Below are 13247 nucleotides of genomic sequence, written 5' to 3'. Positions count from 1 at the left end.
AACTTCTCCAACGTGGGCCATTCCCACGGGCTGCAGTTCTTCACGAACTGCTCCAGCATGGGTCCTTTCCACGGTGTGCAGTCCTTTAGGAGCACACTGCTCCAGCGTGGGTCCCCCACGGGGTCACAAGTCCTGCCAGAAAACCTGCTCCACGGGCTCCTCTCTCCGCAGATCCGCAGGTCCTGCCAGGAACCTGCTCCAGCGTGGGGCTCCCACGGGGTCACAGCCTCCTTCGGGAACCCACCTGCTCCAGCGTGGGGTCCTCCACGGGCTGCAGGTGGAGATCTGCTCCACCGTGGACCTCCCTGGGCTGCAGGGGGACAGCCTGCCTCACCAGGGTCTTCACCACGGGCTGCAGGGGAATCTTCGCTCCAGCGCCTGGAGCATCTCCTCCCCCTCCTTCTTCACTGACCCTGGTGTCCGCAGGCTTGTTTCTCTTACATGTTCTCACTCCTCTCTCCGGCGGCTGTTTCTCACTGTCCCAACTTTTTTTTCCTTCTTAAAAATGTTATCACAGAGGCGTTACCACTATCACTGATTGGCTCGGCCTTGGCCGGTGGCGGGTCCGTCTTAGAGCCGGCTGGTATGGGCTCGCTCTCTCTCGAACACAGGGGAAGCTTCCAGCAGCTTCTTACAGAAGCCACCCCTGTAACCCCCCCCCCCGCTACCAAAACCTTGCCACATAAAACCAATACAAGGGCTTAGGAACTACTGAAACTACATAAAAGAAGTACTAAAGAAAAGTCCATATACACAACAAAGGCTGCAGGAAAACCCTTAATTCTGTCACCACCTCACTTTTGACTTGGGAACTCATAGAATTCATGTAAAACAGATTTTTGCTATGTTATTTCATAACTTTAAAAAAAAAAAGAGAGGGGAACAATTAGGCAATCCACCACAGGGACCCCAATACTGGCTGTCTGCAGGACCCAGCCCCTCCTATCCCAAGCCAGGGAAGCTCTGGTTGAAGCCCAGGGAGCCCAGGGCTAACCCCATCTCTGAAGGCAGCCGTCAGCTGTCATCCTCACAGCCGGCCAAGGGGAACAGGGACGCTCCTCTCCAGAGGGTTTTGCAGCTGCTTATGGACAAGTGCCGAAGGCAGGGGCTCTGGAGTGCTTTGGCCGGGCAGGAGCCAGACGCTGGAGATGAACGTGCCTCAGGAGTCACAGACCCTTTTGGGGAGCTGTTGGGGTAGGCACTAATGCTACCTGAGACCTTGTTACCCCATTCCTAACTGCACAGTATGCCAGTTCTTAATTACCTCCCTCATTCCTCCTGCTCTTCCTCCATGTGCCCTGGTCCCCAGCACCTCAGCTGGCTTCGCCCTCCTTTCTGTTGGGGATGGCAGAGGAGCACCAAGAGCCTGACACCACAGATGCTCCCAGGGAGCAAGATGGGGTCATCTGGGGAAATTCCTGGGTGGGAGTCTCAGCCCTAGTCCTGTCCTAGCCTCGATGCAGGCAAAACCTTCCTGGTGTGTCTGACGCAGGTTTCTGGTGTGGTGGAGCCCAGAGCAAGCGAGCAGGCGCAGGAACAGTGATGCACCTGCTGCACCGCAGGGTATCCTGGCCGAATCCTGCCTGGCCAAAGCAATTCTTTAATTAGCCTGTTTCTTCACAGAGGAAATAGCTTCTAAGGCAAAACACAACCAAAAGCAAACACCCAGTGTAGCATAAGTCTGGAGAAAAAACTCACAAGCCAAAACCCAGATCTCATGGGAAGTGCAGAGCCGTCTCAGCCACCTCACCTCCACCTGTAGCTACACTCCTCTCTGCTTCTCCACTTCCACAGCTGCGTTGTGCTGCTGCCCTCTGCTACCCCAGGCGTCCTTAGGCATGGGAGGACACGCATGCTGTCCTCCATCCCCAGTGAGCACAGCCTCTGCTGTGCAAGCCTGCCTGCTGTGAGGGTGACCAGTGCCATCTTCACTTCAGTGCCCTGTTTGGCTGCACACTACAAGCCTTTCAGTGTGCTAATTATCAGTTTACAGTAGGCAGCACCCAGCGTGTTCAGCTAATTTAGCTTGGACTTGTCCCCCAGGCCTACAACACAATTGTAAACTTGCAACAGAAACTTATACCAGAGACAGAGTGCACAAAAGCCTCTTTCCCTCTCTGGCAGCAGCAACTTTGAATGTTTCTTAAATCAGAAGCAGCAAATGCTCTCAGCTGTACGTGGACTTTGATTCTCTTCCACAGAGTTTCTGAAGCCTGCAGATAAAGCGATGTAAGGTATCCTGCCAGAGCCATAAAGCTTCAAACTATACAAAGGAAGACGACTGGTTTTCAGCAGCCTATCTGGATTGCCTGGATGGATTAAGCATGAGTAAACCTCTCTACCTTGCAGAGTAAAACTTAATGAATTTGCACATTTTCTGATGGTTGAAACACAAGCCAGCCCGGTGTGAACAGCTGGAAGCATTAATGTGCAATAATGTAAAAGTAGTCAAATACATTATAATGACTGTCACTCAGTCAGCAGTAGCTGTGTAATATGAATAAGGAACACACTAAATCTGTTATAAATAATTGGCACTATGTGTTTATATAGGACTAGGGTTGCATGTTAAAACACTCCTGATTTAGTCTTCATAAGCAATGAGTATTTACTACATCTGTGATAGCTGTATAGATTCAAACCTCATTTTTTAAAATGATTAATTGGTATTTAATTAGCATGCATTACCATGCTAGTTATATACATCCTAGTTGTGAATGCAAATATAATTCTAATAATTACATAACTAGTTTTGCTTTCAAGAGCCTAATACATAATGCAGTGCAGACAGCTTCCCTTGCCAAAGAAAAATAGCACGTAACACATACAGAGTAACATTTAAAAAATGCTTAAATCCTCTTTTCAGAATTGGGTCTAAATCAAGAACTTTTAGGTTTTCTAGTGCTCGAGTAAAAAATTTATGTGCCGCTGCTGTCCTCAAACCCTGCTACACAACCCCTCAAGCATTTTTGTTCCTGCTGGTTGGCACATGCAAGGCCCCATAAGACCACCAGACAGCTAATGAGTTGGTCGTTGCAGTACCTCAGGCTGATCCCATGAGGATCCAAGGTGAGATTCCTCATCCAAGCACTCCTGTCGGCAGTTTCCAGGTGAGTGCCTGCAGCCCGGGGCAGGTCGGACCATCCAGCCCACCTCGCTCAGACGCTTCCTTAGGCGGTTTGCCATTCTGCCCGCTGCCCTCCGGGTCCTCATGACGGCAATGGGAAACTAAGGCGTGGGATCCCCGCAGCAGATCTAGCTTTGACAGCAAGAAACAAGGGGTTTCACAGCTGACTAGCCTGAGCACAGGGAACTACCACCCATCAGGACTTTTTGCCGACAAGATCACTATGATAATGTTCAACCCCTTTCCTTCCCTGTCATTGGCAGCTCCTTTTTCAGCCACTTTCTGCAATACATACATAAACCTCCACCCTCCATCCACTAATGAGCCTGAGCACTGAACAAGGAGCTGGGAGCTTCACAGGGACACTGGAAGGTTGTGCTCTACATTTGTTTTACAGCTTGGACCCTCAAAACTGTTTCAATCCTAAATCCCAGTGATTTTCAATCAAATGTATGATCGTACATCTCTAAGTCCTTTAAAACAATAAGATATACTCTTTTAAAAGCACATTAGGCAGCTTGGAAAGACCTTTATATTGGCACCCTTTCTAGGAGTAATGAAATTGCCTATCTGAGGACCACCACAGGGAATGGAAGAGGCTCCTCCCTTCACTAAGGTATGCCTTTGTTACACTAATTGTAAAACAGCTACTTCTTTCAAATGCTCAATTGATATGTGAGGTTCTGGAAATGCATGTTTCAATCTCAGCCGAGTAGCAGTGCTGTGACACCCCAAGGACTGAGCAGAGATGGCACCTTCAAATGATGTGTTAGGACAACTGCTGAACATGAGCCAATGCCTCAGCACTTCTCTGGGAGACAAATATTCATATAGTCTCCCTGCTTTTGGTGGTGTGCTTATTCAAAGTAGCAGTGCAGAGAACAATCCTGGGGCCACTGGCAGTATAAAGACTACGTGAATCAAGTAATAACACTCAGTGCTTGTATTCATCATTTTACCAATATGTAAGAAAAGTCTCTAAAACCCACCCTGAGTCCCAGTGGTTCTGTCAGAAACTTTCCTACCTTCTTTCCACTCCATGCTACCAACAGGGAGATGTTTCTGAACAAGTTAGGAAGGCGTAGAGGAGTACAGAGAGCTCTTTGGGAAGTGAAGAACAACAACACGTCTTCTCCTATTTCTCCCACTTAGAGAAGATGCTCCAGCCCACAGCTCACCAGCCTGGACCCTGAAAGAGAAAAGGTGATTATCCCCCCTAGCAGAGAATATCTATCTTCTACCTATCTCTCATCCAAGCTATTTAGGGTACAATGTAAGGCTCTTTTTCAGCAGTCAAATCACCCCTGATGCTGACAGGTAAAACTGCTAGTGTCCCTGCACATCCTCCCTCTGAGCACGGAGGAAGGCAGAGAAATCCCAGCCCCTTTTCTGCACTTTAGCAATAAAATCCACCCCCTAATTGGTGCCTGTGAAGAAAACCTGTCAGGTCCAATTCTTTACTCCAACACCATCTCCCATCCTTTCTTTTCAAAGTCCCACACCTCACATCATACACATGATTCTGGCCCCGGTTTTGCCAACTTAGAGATATTTCTATTTCTACCTGTAGCTCAGGGTACAGGAACTCTCCTACAACACTTTATAGCACTAAGCAACAATCCCACTTCCAAGTCCAGGTATGTCTCTTGAGAAGATGAATACGCTTTCTGTATCTCTAATCAGAAGCCTACAAAAACAAATTTCTGTACCTTAGGCCAAAGACTTACAGCCTCCTTTCAACCTCCCTGCTGCTAGGTGTGAGCCTGCAGCTCGGTGAGAGGAAGAGGGTACCGGAGCCTTTGGCCTCAGTGCACCCCAGAGCATCCTACAGCTGCGGTTAATGGGGGTGAAAAGGCTGCATTTGACAGTCTGATAAAAACAACCCTGAGATGTGGCATTTTCTCCGAGTTCAATGACTGCCCACGCAGAGCTTCCTTTCCCCTGAGCAACGCTCCTGCAGCCCTTTATCCGGATCTCTCTGCTTCCCACCAACAGGAACAAAAAGCTCGAAGCTATTCAGCTGCACTGACCAGGCTCTCCCTCCCCAGACTCTGCCTGTGAGAGTGATGTTTATCTTTTATTTCTCCTATTGAGCCCAGTGCAGGAAAATCCTACTGAAGATAAATCCTCTCTTTTTTCAAACCTTAAATTTTAATGGAAGTAGTTTTTAGTTGAAGATTTGCTGATCACTCATGGCAAATAATAAAGCCTTTGGTTTATAAACAATTGCACTTGTATCATCTGGTCTGTCTTTCTGTCATGCCTTGCTCTTTATCTTGTAGAAGTTACTGAAGTGGCTTCTGTCAGTTATTGCTCAAAAGAACCATTTGATTGTGCTTGCTCAATGCAGCCACACATCTCTGTATCATCACTGCCAGAGTTGTCCTGACAGTCATTACCAAATAAATGCCTGATCATCATAAGCAGTAGCAAATTTACCGAGGGATGACAGAAAGTAGGAGAGCTCTTTATGGGTCCCACGCTAGTACCGTACCAGTCACCCAAATGGTAGGTTTCACCTATTTTAGCTCCAATAGGTTTCACCCTATTTTAGCATGGCTGCATGAATGCAACTGGCTCTGCAAATACCAACTTACCCTTAGAGATACGTTCTTCACACCAAACCCACCGCCTGGGGATGCGCGCATCAACAGGGCGTCTGTTCTGGAGATGCCTAGACAATAGCCGTGCCCAGGACTACCAAACCCCCCCTTTATCAATCCTAGGTAAATTTTATATTTAAAGGAAGCTTTAACATTGCATGTTTTGAGAGCAAATACGTACGAATTATTGCAGACAGTTAAAGTGAAGGCATGAATTCCCGTCAGGAAGCACGGAATAGTTTTATGGCTGTGAAGCTCTGTGGAGCCAGGAACATGCCCACTGCAATGTGAGCTGATCATATGGCACAGCAGATTTTGATGTTCTCTTTGCCATATGTCACGTACTTCAGAGCTTTTGTGCAAACTGCCAAGAGACGAGAAAAACATACTATTAGTGGGGGAAAATCAAATATTCTATTTTCTAGACAAATTGTAGGGGCCTGAGCTCTGGGCTGTCTTCAGTAATAAAAGTATTAGTGTTTTTACATAAATATGCTGGCCTAGTCCCAGGTTTATTAGTAAAGAATTGTAAATGTACCTGGCTATGCGCAGCCTGCAGGGAAAACGCTGTGCTCCTAGTGGTTAGTTCTTAAGTCTTTGAGTTTCCGAACACTGATTTTCTGATTGTCTACAAGTTGCTATGAAATTAAAAAATGGGTCCAAACCCTCCTCCACTAAACAAAAAAACAGATCCCTACGGTCCTTTTATCACTGTTCCTCTCCGGTGCTTCTGTTTATCCTCATCATCCACCAGCCGACACGGTGACACACAGGAGAGAAGCCCTGGGGAACAAACCTCTCCAGGTCAGTGCGACTGAGGAGCCGGCAGCAGGTGGTGGCACACAGCCATGGCATCGCCCAGCTTCTCCAGGCATGGTCTGAACAAACCCCTCTGCCCAGAGAACCTGGCTAGCAGCCCACGGGGGCTCAGACAGCACATCGCTGCAGAAGCCCTGGGTGGAAAAATGACTGGGGCAATGCTGTTTTGAAGATAATTTCAGGACTGGAAGTAGAGCACATGGATTAAATCCTCTGCTCCATTTGGTCAAGCCTTTTAAAATCCAGTTTAACGCAGATCTAAAGAGAGACAAAATCTGATCCAAAGGCAATGGAAAAACTGGAACAAAGAGGGCTTCATTGCTCTCTACTAAAGCCTATGTAAGTACCCACCCAGCTGGAGTTTTCACTGGCTGAAATACCCTTTCAGCAGCAACATCTGACAGTGATAGACTCTGACACATACCCTCAAATAATTAAGCCAGGGAAACATTAGAATAAAAATATAACAAATGGTTCTCAGCTTCCCCAGAGGCACTAAAATCTGGAGGCAAAAGTCAGCTTATGGATAAAACTGGCAGCAATAAGAGTCCCTGCCTGGTGCTGCCAGGCTGCTGCACAGTCTCCTTTTCTGTGTAACATGCACACCTGCACTGAGTGCCTCTCCGAGGAGTTTTGGAGGAAGAAACCTATAGGAGGAGGTAGATAATGAGGAGAGAAATGACTAAGCGGAGGCGAGCGGGTTTGAGTCACAAACACAGCTATCACCCTCACCCTGAGAGCTGTGCCAGGAGTCAAAGCTCTACCCGAGAGCTCTCAGCACTGCTTTGTGATGCTCCGAGTGTGGTTGCTGCTGGAAGAGGTTTAAATAATCCATCCTAAAAAAGGATGCTGCGCTGCCAACCTCCAAGGCAGAATCACGGCTCAGTTCACATATCCCCAAAGCTGGACCCAGCTCTGATCTGAACCTCTGTTCAGAGGAGGGGATAGGAGTTCTCATTTGGTTTTTTTAATCACCAGCTTCCTCCAAAGCCCACTGAAATCCAGGGAAAAGCTCCCGCTGTCTCAAGTGAGCTCCAACCAAGACACCAAGCACAAGGCTTGACTGGGAATTGTTTCTCTGGCAAAAGGAGATTCCTTGGGCTTCCACCCTTTTCTCACATCTGTCAAGAGTTTTTATATAATTCTTATAAAGCCAAGATGAAACAATATCTGTTTTCCTATTAACCATTCCTCCCAAACAGAGTGGGAGTTTCCCCCTCCACCACGCAGGGTGTCTTCACCTGGCAGCAGCCGGCTGCTCCCCATCAGCTCCTCTCGCCGTTGCTCTTATGAAATGTAGACTATTGACCTGAAGGGAATTTCTCTGTGTGGACAAAGAAATATTACGGAAGTCAGGAAACAGAAGAGAGTTTACAGTGTCTGAAGCCCTTTATTAACAAAAGGTTGAGTTGCGGTGATGAAAGCATGCCGTAGGTTTTGGATACACCTCCGAGTGGAGATTAGCCTGTAGAAAGAGCTGATCCCTTCTTTGGGGGAGAAATTCGCAGATACCAACGCTATAATTTTTCCATCAGTAGAACGGGGTATTTAATGGGCCTAAAAGCCTTCCTACCTTGAACAAAAACAAATGAAGTACCAACAGCAACACTGCATTGAGCATGCGACTTCCAGAGCTTCTTCAGCTACGCGAAAGGTAACTCAGTTGCCAAATCAAACCTGCTGCTGTCCCTGGCAATACCCCCCCACTCTTCAGGGCAGATCTCTGCCAGCTGTTTGGCACCATCACTACTGTGCAGATGCTGTGTTGTATAATAACATAAAACCTCTCCAGGAACCAGTACCGTCTCCTTTGTACCCACATGCATGGTGAATAAGGATGATTTTTTTTTTTGTCAGTGTGCAATTCTGTCTTTTAGATGGGGGAGAAAGAGTTCAAATCTAAGCGTAACATCGGTTTGAGTTTCCACAGGAAATTACTTGAGGTTATTAACATGTATTTTTTCCATTGTAAAATGATCTCAGATGTTCTAACAGAGGGAGAAGATCCTAAAAATCCTGCCAGAGCCCTTACTGCTGAAAGTCCCTATAATAGCACACAATTTACACTCTTCCTCTACTGCAAAAACCAAGGACAAAGCCTTTGATCGCCCCATCTTTTCTCAGGGCCCACTGTAGTCTCTGCCAGGTATAATCTTCAGTACTAAAGATCTCAGGCTTATTGCAGCACTCTGAAGAAGCTTTGATGGCTTTGGATGTACAAGAGGCGAGGAGCAGATTGTCTAGACTCTTATCTATTATGCAGTTGCTTGCAATTATATGGAATTGGACTCGGCAACCCTGATGGTGCCTTCCTATAGAAAGCCCGCAGCATGCCTCCAAAGGTTAGCAAGGACCACTGGCCAGATTCTCCGCGGGTGCAAATCCAGGTGCCATCTCAGACCTTATGCTGCCAGCGACTCTACTCTTCACAGGTGGCAGCAGAAATGAGAGAGCAATGGACTTGCTCATGAGCGCTGTGATTAAGAGGTACAAAAGCAAGTCCTTCCTATGTTCTTTATATCTGGGAGGGCTTTAAAAACCCCACTCAGTGACATTCCTGAAATAATACTGCCTGAAACCTGTTACGAAGACTTCTTTAGAGATCTTGGAGAGGGTTCAGATTCTTTCCAGTGACTCCTCCAGCACCAGGACGCTTCCCTCTTAAACATCTAAGTGGAGACAGCAAGCTCTAACTTTAAAGAATACCTGTAAATTTAAATTTAAGGACATATTCACCTGTATAAGACAGAAATAAACATAAGTATTAACAACAAGCTTTCAGAAGTGGTGGATCAAATTTGCTTTTGTTTATAGCTTTGTGGATCGGGAGTGACTTGACTGAGATCAGTGTGTTATGCTGTGCACGGTCCATGGTTTTAAATAATCCTCTGCATCTGAGTGACGATTCTGGTTCAGAAACAATTTCAAAGAGAGATGAAGACCTATGCATATTATTGCAGAGTGCAAACATTGTTCCAATGAGATTCAATTGCCAAGCTGCAGAGATTATATATTAGCGTGTTAGTAACTTAAGAAAAGGTTCTGTATGTCATACGCTATTGAGTTAAGCAATGCAGCCAAATCAGTCTTTGGGTATCCCGTGGGATATTATGCTGCAGTTGCTTTCAATACCTCTTTGTCATCCACTTCCACGACAACATTACATTCCATTTATAGGCTCTAAACTAACAGATGATAACTTTGAGCCTCTCAGTTTAGGATTAAGAAATGAATGTATGGATCTCATCTGACAGCACGTGTTTGGGATCTAACAAACCTCACCCTTGGGCTTCTCCAGAGCCATCTCAATCTCTGCCTTTCTCACGTGGATGCTGTATCAAGACGCCTCCGAACTTGGCAAAAGCTAAATACTTTCCTGATGCTTTGCCAAGTGATCAGTTAAGTCTTTTCGCTTCCTGCTGAGTAGGAATCTGATGGGAAGAGCATTGGCCACATAGTGACAGGGCACAAGAACATCAGAAGAAACAGCGGTGCTCACCTGGCCAGGCAGAACTAGTACAACTAAAAGCAATCCCATCCAAAGGCTGGATCTGTGCACCATGGCATTGGTACACTCACAGCTGTCATATGCCGAGAAAGACGCAAAGGCAGTGTTTTGCATGTTCCCTACCCTGAACTGCAAAACTCACTCTCAACAATAAAATTCTACCCGGAAGGCGCATCAGGAGGACAACAGCTTACAGTGACAGTCCCTAACAAGGAGCCTCTGCTTCCAAACACTCACTGCCTCCCTTTTGCCTGGCCAGCACTTAGGTCTGAAGCTGAATGGAGCAATGAGAGCCACCTTTCAATTTGCCAGGACAACAGCTTTCAGTTGCCCACCATATATACTCTGACCTTCCTAACCAAACAAAGGAGTACCAGCTATTCACTGAGTAAACCAAGGGGTTTATAAAAAAAGACGTTAGACATGGCTACTCAAACAGCCCTCATCATACAGACTGCTATTATCTACTTCCTAATAACCAGACAATTTTGTTAGGAAATTCTAAAATTAGGCACTGAGCACTTGAAAAAATGCTCCTATTGAAAACAGACAATAAAATGCAAAATGGAGCTATATTTTAAGATGGCTTGGTATGGTTTTGTGCCTTAGCACAAATGCCTCCAGAGGGGAAATTTTACACATGAAGTACATTATTAATCATTTTCATATCAATACTTTTATAATATTACAAAAAAAAACCCACATGGGGATTAACAGATTTTGAGGTTCATAAAAGACAATCTGATCCTTGATGACTTGGGTTTGTGTGCAATACATCCCTGAGGACTTATTCTGACAGTAATTCTGCACTGAGCTCCATATTTCTATTTGATTAAAATACATCTTCGAAAAAGGCACTTGCAGTCCTTACTTAGACATCTGGAGAAATGGAAAATTCACCACTTCTTCTGGTAGCTTGTCACCCACGCTGCTGAAAAATGTGTATCTTGTGTACACAGACAAATGGGAAACATCAGTATTCTGGACTCCTGCATCGCCCCCTTTCTAATTCTGACTGATCACGGTTGTCATACGCTCCAGGCCCAATTCCACCAGGCATCGAGTGCTATGTCAATTCCTGTGGGTGTGCAGAAGAGACCTGGTGCATGGCAAGAGCAGAGCATTGGAGAGGAGAAGTGCCTCTTGCTCATAGAACAGGCTTTGCTCTGCTGCTGAACGACTTCTACTTTTTAAGAGTTTAAAGGGAGTAAGTTCCCATGGATCCATGTGAGTATCCTACATGTTTAAGAAAACAAATGTCTCGTGGACTTGCTCATGCTTAGCATTGCTCAATCATTCTTCTGCTGGAAGGAAAAAAGGGAAGTTGAAATTAGGTATTTACTAAACAGAATAAGTAATTCTCTGTTTAGAAGAAGGTATCACTCTGCTTATCTCTACCATCTCGGGTGATCACCCAAAACAAATCAGGTAACATGGCAGACAACAAAATATCTATTCTGTTCTCTTTTGGCCCTCTGTCCTGGCCATTAAATGAAGACAGAAAACAAAACAGCGCAGAGAACAGCTTCAAAACAAAAAAAGAGACAAGACTGCAAAAGTTGCGTGCAACCTAATTCTCGGAGTTGATCTATTTATGCCAAATCCGGATCTTGAAGTCTGTGGCAGTCAATCCCCTTGACTGCCATGCAGGCAGGATTTGGCCCTGGTAAAGTATCCGCCTGCATTCCCAGCTGCTGGGTCCAGCTGCCACGGAGGAATGCAGGGCTGCCGAGGGTGCTGGCACAGGATGGAGACCGAACTCCCAGTGAAAAAAAATTTCCACCTCAGCGCCTGGATCTAAACTTTGTCAGTGTGGCGGCTGAATCTGATAAAGCAAATCCCTGCCTGACAATAATTCAATTTACATTCTTCTCCCTCACCAGCATTCAAATCATGTTTGAACCAACTACTTTGTTGAATATAGCTTTAAGCATTTGGAGCGCTTTGGAAAAAGACACGTACATTGATGAGCAGTACCAGGAAGGAAAGCACAGTTACGTGTGTGTGTGTGTTAACTTTGCAGCAAATTACAGCTGAGTATTCAACACAATATTTGTATAGGGCTGAATCCTGCTCCTACAAGTCAAGGAGAGTTTCACCACTTTGTAGCATGCCACAGAGAATTAGATGACAGTTTGCACAAAAGCACTTTGGGGAAGGATTAAAACAGACAAACAAACACATAGCAGTCATTTTAGCACTCTGTTTTAAGCAGAAGTGTTCGAAGGCATAAAAGCCAGTTAATTCCTATTGGAAATCAATGGGACCTGAGGAAATACAGCACTCTTGTACCCTTGGAAAGCTGTCCTTTGCCTATGGATTGCCCTAATCTCTGCTTTCTCTAACATAAGATCAAAATGTAAGGCGTTCATTGATTTTGCAACTGTCGCCAGATTTCCTACCTACCTGGAAAAGTTGTCTCTGTAAGCCTCATTCATCACACTCAGAACTTCACCCTCTTCAGGTGAATCAGCTGTCACTAAAGCTCAAATTTCAATCGTACTGTAACGTCGCCGTGCTATTCAGAGTAAAACTCAAAATACAAGCGATTTCCGCGGAAAAAAAAAAAAAAAAAAAAGAGTCTGTTTCAGCCCCGGGTCTGTGTCCACCTCCACCTCAGTCTGTCTCCGAATACCTCTGAAACACGACGTGCTCCCCACCCGAGAAACACACGGGTCCCCCTGACTCTCCCTATTGCCCGCAGGGACTTCTCTGCCCCGTGCCCTGCAGCAAACCACCGAGTCCCAACGCTGCCTGCCCGGGAGAGAAAACCCGAATTACAACAGAGCGACTAGAAAAACTTTTTCGGAAGCTCCCACACCCTCCATCACCCCGCCGGGTTTTGTTCGCCTGGTGGAGGTGGGGGGGGGGGGTGGCACGGAGCTCTCCACCGGCTCCCCCCCCCCCTCCCCGGGCTCACCGCGGCTCGGCCACCACGCTGCCTCCCCCCGCTCTCTCCGGCTGCCTCCTCGCTGCGGCGGGGGCCCCGCACAGACACCCCCCCCCCACCCCCGATCCGGGACGGCACCTGCCCGGCAGCTCCGCTCCGCGCTGCCGGCCCCGCACCGGGCGGGCATCGCCGCTCCCCCCCCCCCCCCCCGCCGCCTCGTCTCCCCGGGGCGCGGAGCGGAGGGAAGGTCGAGGGGGGGGATGGCAGCAGCCCCGGCGGTGGGGGGGGGGTGGGAGGGGG

At 46.9% G+C, this 13247-nt stretch overlaps 1 protein-coding gene across 1 annotated transcript in view; it reads right to left on the bottom strand.

Moving 5' to 3' along the window:
- Window positions 1-12940, bottom strand: part of CD7 (CD7 molecule) — a 215884-nt gene extending 202944 nt beyond the window's left edge. Inside the window, exons 1-5 of the mRNA XM_075044904.1 lie at window positions 12464-12940; window positions 7791-7873; window positions 5912-6094; window positions 4153-4316; window positions 3043-3255 (exon numbers count right to left, since the gene is read on the bottom strand). The gene's annotated coding sequence lies outside the window, so the exon portion shown is untranslated. The remainder of the gene's footprint in view (window positions 1-3042; window positions 3256-4152; window positions 4317-5911; window positions 6095-7790; window positions 7874-12463) is intronic.
- Between the last annotated feature and the right edge of the window lie 307 nt (window positions 12941-13247).

This window comes from Buteo buteo, chromosome 13 (assembly GCF_964188355.1).
Source record: "Buteo buteo chromosome 13, bButBut1.hap1.1, whole genome shotgun sequence".
Lineage (NCBI taxonomy): Eukaryota > Metazoa > Chordata > Aves > Accipitriformes > Accipitridae > Buteo > Buteo buteo.
This window is presented reverse-complemented; position numbering and strand designations above follow the sequence as displayed.